Source organism: Dipodomys spectabilis, unplaced genomic scaffold (assembly GCF_019054845.1).
Source record: "Dipodomys spectabilis isolate Male_0828 unplaced genomic scaffold, ASM1905484v1 ptg000137l, whole genome shotgun sequence".
Taxonomy (NCBI): Eukaryota; Metazoa; Chordata; class Mammalia; order Rodentia; family Heteromyidae; genus Dipodomys; species Dipodomys spectabilis.
In genome coordinates this window covers 9,258,009-9,264,974 of record NW_024870814.1, presented here as the reverse complement: position 1 = coordinate 9,264,974, position 6,966 = coordinate 9,258,009, and the positions used below count along the sequence as shown (strand labels likewise).

The window sequence follows — 6,966 nt, the reverse complement described above, 5'->3', positions numbered from 1 at the left end:
GAAGATGTAAATCAAATGATAGAACATCTGTTTACAACGTCAAGAGTTCAAAACATATTGCTATTAATTCAATTAATTATTTACACTAGTAGCTGGAAGCTCCTTTCAATAACAAAAATCTCTGAATAGACAAAAGTCTCTCTCTCTTCCATATTAGGCTGATATTCCTATATTATTTTGAATTTTGAGTTTACATTAAAAGCCCACTGTCCTTGCTCAGAGACCAAGGAAATGTGAGACAGTATTCCTACATCATGTTATTCAGGCATGCCTATGATCATATCATTCTGGAATTTAGATTCCCTCTATCAGAATTAATATAGTCTAGAAAGAGGCCATGTCTTCTTTCTATCATATAGTCTGTATTCATGTTCACCACCTTCTCTCAGCAACTCTCAGCTTCTTTTTCTATTTCATGAGTCACTCTAATATTGCAGGTAGAATATTTGCAAAGAAAATCACATGATCAAGGATAGCCTGGAAGTCCTAGTAATATCATGTCAAAAAAGAAAGAAACAAAACAGAAAGAAAGGAAGGAAAGGGGAGGAGGATTAGGTGGGAGTTGGGGGGAGGATGGGAAGGGATGGGAAGGGGAAACAAAGGAGGAGACTACAATGCTTGATAAGAAATATACTCATTATCTTGCCTATGTAATTGTAACCCCTCTGTACAGTATTTCACAATAAAAAAAAGGAAGGAATGGAGCAAGGAATGAAGAGAGAAAAAGGAAAGAGAAAAGTAACAGAGTGGACTCTAGTAACATAATATTCTTTGCATAGATTTTATAAAACCAAGAGTACTTGAGATAATACCGTACAACTACCTTTGTATTTCCATTTATTGGTAAGTATTTCCCATTAAATGTATTATTAATAAATTATCTTTTTTATAACTTCAATTGGAACAGATGCTTTTAAATTACCTATAAAGTTTAAACCACCTGACAAATATAGGAAAGAACTAGTTATTTCTTTGTCAATGTAAGGCCTCTGCACTTGAGATATGGTACAGGAAAAAGCAGTGTGGTAATGGAAGATTACTAAAAATATAAAATATTTATGAAAGCCTAAAACAAACAAAGGTCACTTGTTTATTTAGTTAAACTTAAAAATTTGCAAGCCTAGCAAGGCCAAAACAAATTTGTATAGAGCAATAACTTGTTTTTTTAATTTTTATTTTTTGTTTTCTTAATCTCAAAATATATTTTCAGCTACTTACTTTTATTTCTGTTTTTATGTAGCATTAACTAAAACAATTCGTTAATTATTGATAATTACAAATTATCTTAGTAACCAAAAAGAAAAACATTTTTAAAAATCAAATTCCTCTTTTTTTTTTTTTGTTGGTCGAGGGACTTGAACTCTTGGCCTGGGCGCTGTCCCTCAGCTCTTCAGCTCAAGGCGAGCGCTCTACCACTTGAGGTACAGCGCCACTTCCGGTTTTCTGGTGGTTTATTGGAGATAGGAGTCTCATGGTCTCTCCTGCCCGGGCTGGCTTTGAACCGGGATCCTCAGATCTCAGCCTCCTGAGTAGCTAGGATTACAGGCGTGAGCCACAAGCACCCGGCAAAAACAAATTCCAACCAAGTAGAAGCTTAACAAAACAGATTATTAATTTAAGCAGACAAAGCCAGAAAGTTACCTCACCAAAAACAAACAAAAATCATGAACTCAAAAACAAAAGCTATCATCATCATAATAATAATAATCTCACAGTGCTTCTGGGAAAACAGTCACATACAATATTCAGGACCACAACAAGAAAGTTAATTTCCCTAAAGAGCTACAAAATAGAATGAGCACTTCCCATTCTCATGCAAACTACAACAGAAATTTCCAAATACACCTACTTTTCTCAGCTTCTCAGAGTCTTAGAAACTAGTACCCAAAACAGAGAAAGTGTGATATTTTTTGTTCAAGTGTTTCAAGGAGAACATCTGTTTTGTTTCAGGAAAGAGCTGACAAGTCATAAATGGCAAGGAAACAATGGAAGAACAAGACCAAATATATAAGCAGCAAACCTTTCTAGAGGGACAAATTTTGAATCATGGGATACAAACCATAACAAAAGCTGTTGGCCCTGTTTAAAAAGAATAGAAAGTCTTAGAAAAAATTATATTAAATGAAGTAAGCCAGGCACAAAGAAACATAAGTCCCAAGGTTGTCCTTATTTATATTAACTTGTATAAGACAGAGACAAGCAGGAAAGGTCAGATAAGTTGATGTTAGGTGAAATGAACCCCAGGATAAGTATTCAAATGATTTTTTCTTTCTTGTGATTGATTCTAACATATTTATAAGATGATTTCTTTGCTTTGTATGTCCCTCCCTCATGGTTTAACCCCTGCATTCAGAGTATTTGATGTTGGTATAATTTGTGGAGGGGAAGGGAAAAAACAAATCATTTACATTTGGATACAGGTGGACCCATTGCAACAATGAGATGTACAAGTCATTATGTGGGCAAACGAACTTTACAACTTTGGCCTGCAAGGCGGAGTGTGGGTGGAAGATGCGATGAGATGGGAAGGGGAAACAAGGAGGAGGCAACAATGCCTGATAAGAAATGTACTCATTACTTGCCCATGTAATGGTAACCCCTCTGTATGGTATTTTCACAATAAAAAAAGAAAGACAGTAGAGGGAGAAGTAGTGGAGGTGAGAGAGGGAAGTGATAGTAAGAGAAAAAAAACAAAGGAATGGATAACAATCTTCAAAAATATGTACTCATTACCTTACTCATATACAGCATCTTTACAGTAAAATAAAATTTTAAAAAAAGAAATAAAGGAAAAATCCTAGCAGAAAACTAGGCTTGAAAATAGCAGATAGGATCTTTGTTCTTACATTTCATGCAGATCTGGTGATACATGAGCAAAAATCCTGAGTGTGTCAGATCCAAACAATGAGCTTCCATAATATCCCTATTGTATCAACTGAGTTCTGAATTGTGTCTGATGCTTTTTTGTATTAAGAAGTATACAATGATAGATGGATAGAGATAGATAGATAGAGAGAGAGAGAGAGAGGGAGAGAGAGAGAGAGAGAGAGAGGAGGGGAAAAAGACTGAATTGACCTCAACATCTGCCCATACCTGTATCAGAAATAGTAAAGTTAAAATCACTACTTACCAAACACTCAATCTGTTTTTGTATAGGATAGCTGTATAATGATAAGCACTTAGGTTCCCATATAAACAGGATAAGCCAACACATAAGCCAGCAGTTTTCTACTAACATCAGGCTTTCTACATGCACACAACTCAGTCATACTTTGTGTATACAGTCAGAGTTCCCAAGGGGTTCTAGGGTCTGCACAATTTAGGATGTTTAGGAAGCAATGTGAAGGGAGGAAGAAACGTAGGGAAGGGGAAATGGACAGTAAAGACCATACAACAAGCTAAACACTTCCTGTTGCTGAAGATGACTGAACTTCAATGTCCCATGGAAATGTGGAAAATACCTTCAGGTTATTCTCCATAAGATGAGGGGATGAGGTACGCATGCAACTTTCCTCTCATCAGCACTGAGGAAATTCTGAGGGGGCTCATTCCTGATATGGTGTTCATTTGGTGTATAGGCAGAGGTCTCCTCTCTTGCTTCAAGATGACAATGAGACACAAAACGTCTGATAGAAGTGAGCACAAATATATTAAATACCGAGATACCAAAATTGCCTGATAATCTAGGTAAAAAGAGTATAGAACTTTACATTCTCCCTGCAACAAGATTCTGGCTGGATTCTTTATAGCCAGATCCCATCAAAACACAAGATACACAAACTCCCACCTATAGATACCTATAGCAAAGCTGGGACCTATGTCATCTCTTTACTACTATACATAGGAACAAACAAATAAACACCAACTGGAAGCTGGAGATTGGAATTATGTGCAGACTGTGGCAGTGATAGGATATTGCCTGTTTGCCAAATTGATTGACAGCATGCAGAATTTTATTTTTCGTGCTATGGAGATTGAAACTCAAAACTTGCTGTCTGCTACATAATTACTCTGCCACATGAGTCATTCCTCATCTGCTTTTGTTTTTCAGGCAGGGTAGCATGTTTTTACTTTAGTTAGTCTGGCAATGCACTTTCAACCTCTGAATTTGTGTTCATCATAATATGGAAGAATGAGTTTGGCTTTATTTTTTACAAATATTCACTGAATCTTAAATTCAAGGATTACTTTGGTTTGGGAAGGGGTACAAGATGTCCCCTTCCTCCTTGACCACTAGCCAGACACCACACTGAAGCCCAGAGATTATAAATCGATTTAAGTTGAAATCCAGATAGAAATGAGACCCCTGTAACTATCATTTGTTTATGAATTATACAGACCAGGAATATTTACAAACACCATTGGGATTTCACGTATTTCTCTAGAAAGGCCTTAACAATTTATTTGGCCATTAAGATGTTATTCAGGGAAACATCAGGTTCAGAAACAAGTTCTACAAACACCAGAAGTAAGGCAAGTAAGGCTGAATAGCAGTTGAAAATACATTTAATGGTCACATAGGTTAAATATATCTCAACCCCTCTCAGATCTGACGCTTTTCTCTTCCCAGGACCACAATAAAAGCACAGTACCACTGAGGCAGTGTGGCATTGGTTTTGGTCCTGTCTTCAACTTGATTCCAAATTGCAATAAGTGAAAGTCATTAGCATTAAAGTTATAGCCCTCATTTCCCAAATTGTAAAATTTAACAGTCTCATTGAAATAAATACAAATTAGCTTTCATTGTCATCCAGAAGGCCTATCTTCTATCCCAACCACTTCAAGAATTTCACCGAGATATCTGTGCCTCCCACTGTCACACCTGGATCAATTGAGAAACAAAGTGATATTTAAAATGTGTCACAATGCTTTAAATCTTTAAAACATCTATCTTTTCTTCACCCTTGAAGTTGCCCTGTCCTTACCAGCTGGGTGTAAGAAGTATGGATGAGCCTCTCCATTCTCCAGATAGTATCAGAAAATTAGACACATGTAACAAGAAAGAGATACATGAGGACTAAGGAATTTGACAGTAAGTGATTTGCCCTGAATTTGATGTGGAATGATCAGAGTGCAATGGATATATGTAGGTACTGTAGTTCTTAGATAATATGGAACTGTAAGTCCAGGTAAAACTTGTACCTGGTGACATGGCAAATCAAAAAAACAGAAGAAATGCTGGACTTTTCTGGTAGCAACATACTTTTGCTTCAGCACTCTAGCCATCTAACCACAGGATATTCTTACTACAAAACTTGATATAGTTTTTTTCCTTTGCTTTGAAAATTTTCCTATGTTGAAAAAATTTTCCTTTATGCAGTAAAGTCAAGAAGGAAGAGTTGGACTCAGCCTTTATACCTGCTCTTGGGAAGAATCACATTTTACTTTGTGTATATGTATTATTTAGAAGAGCCTGAAGTATGAATTGGTTGAAAATTTAACACATTATATATCTCTTGGTATGTCAATGAGATGTTAAATGCATTGACATATTAAATGAGTTAAAAATATCAACAAATTCTATTCTTTCTATATCTTCACTTTTCTGCATGTTCTAAATATTAAGCACAAAAATATTGCTTTACTCTTCTCCCTTTCAGGTGTCATGACACAAAGATTTAAAAACTCAAGAGAAATGGTCATCATCCCTGAATGCACCAAGAGCTGTATTCAAAGGATAGTAGACTCATCACAGCTTCTGCTGTATGTGTGAAACACATCTGGACTAAATTAATATATGTGGGCACCGTGGAAATATGAGGATTTCCTGAGTTGAGCTGGTCCTATAGCTATGCCCAGCTTTACCCACCTTTGGTGATTTGCATATGCTCAGAGCACAGATTACTGCCCCAATGACTTCATAATAGGCTGCTCACACCCTGTGCAGCAGTCAGTCCCAGTCAGCACACAGCATGGATATGAGGACCCCTGCTCAGCTCCTGGGGCTCCTGCTGATCTGGCTCCCAGGTAAGGAAAGACAACAATCTTCTCATCCTGTGTGTTCAGTGTTGCCTGGGTCTTCACGGAAGGCCTCCTATAACAGGACTAACAGTGTGGATATTTGTGTCTCAATTTCCAATGCCAGGTTTCAGATGTGACATCCAGATGACCCAGTCTCCATCTTTCCTGTCTGCATCTACAGGAGACAGAGTCTCCATCACTTGCCGGGCCAGTCAGGGCATTAACTGTTATTTAAACTGGTATCAGCAGAAACCAGGGAATGCTCCAAAGCTTCTGATCTATCATGCAAAGAATTTAGCCTCTGGTATTCCATGAAGGTTCAGTGGGAGTCAATCTGGGACAGAGTTCACTCTCATCAGCAGCAGCCTGCAGCCTGAGGATTTTGCCACTTATTACTGTCAACAGGAAAGTAGTTACCCTCCCACAGTGATACAAGCCATAACACAAACCTCCCAGGGAAGCAGAAGTAAAAGGCTGGGCTGCCCAGCTGCTGCTCCTGGGGCCTTCATCTGCTGATAGAGCTTCTCAGATGTAGCACTTCTGTGAACACTTTTAAAGGTTTTCATTAAAATATGAAGGCTCCTTGGAATCTTAGTCCTTTTTCTCCTCCTCTCTCCCAGATGCACAGACATGGTCATGTCTCTTCTCATATAAAGTCATCTTTTCTACTTCACAGAGTAAAACTGAAGCCAGACAAGAATATCTAAGAAGGAATTGTTTTAATACAGGAAATTGGTCTAATCATTAGGTTGTTAATTTGTAGGTCATCAGAGAAGTTGGAAGGAGGAGTGTGGCATTCTCTGGTTCAGTGAGGCTGTCCTAGGGTTTTGAGCACATGTTCCTGTGATTCTCCACCCTGTGGAAAAAGCCAGGGTGAGCAGCTGATGCTCTCACCTGACCCAACTGTCTCTCCAGGGGAATTCTCCAGGCCTCACTTCTGATCACATATCAGCCTGCTTATGTGAAGAATTATACAAGTCTCTCCAGTTCACCAAATCTAATCAA

At 37.9% G+C, this 6,966-nt stretch overlaps 1 pseudogene; it reads left to right on the top strand.

Annotated features, from left to right (window-relative positions):
- Nucleotides 1–5,855: 5,855 nt before the first annotated feature.
- LOC122116788 lies at nt 5,856–6,496 on the top strand (annotated as a pseudogene).
- Nucleotides 6,497–6,966: the final 470 nt, after the last annotated feature.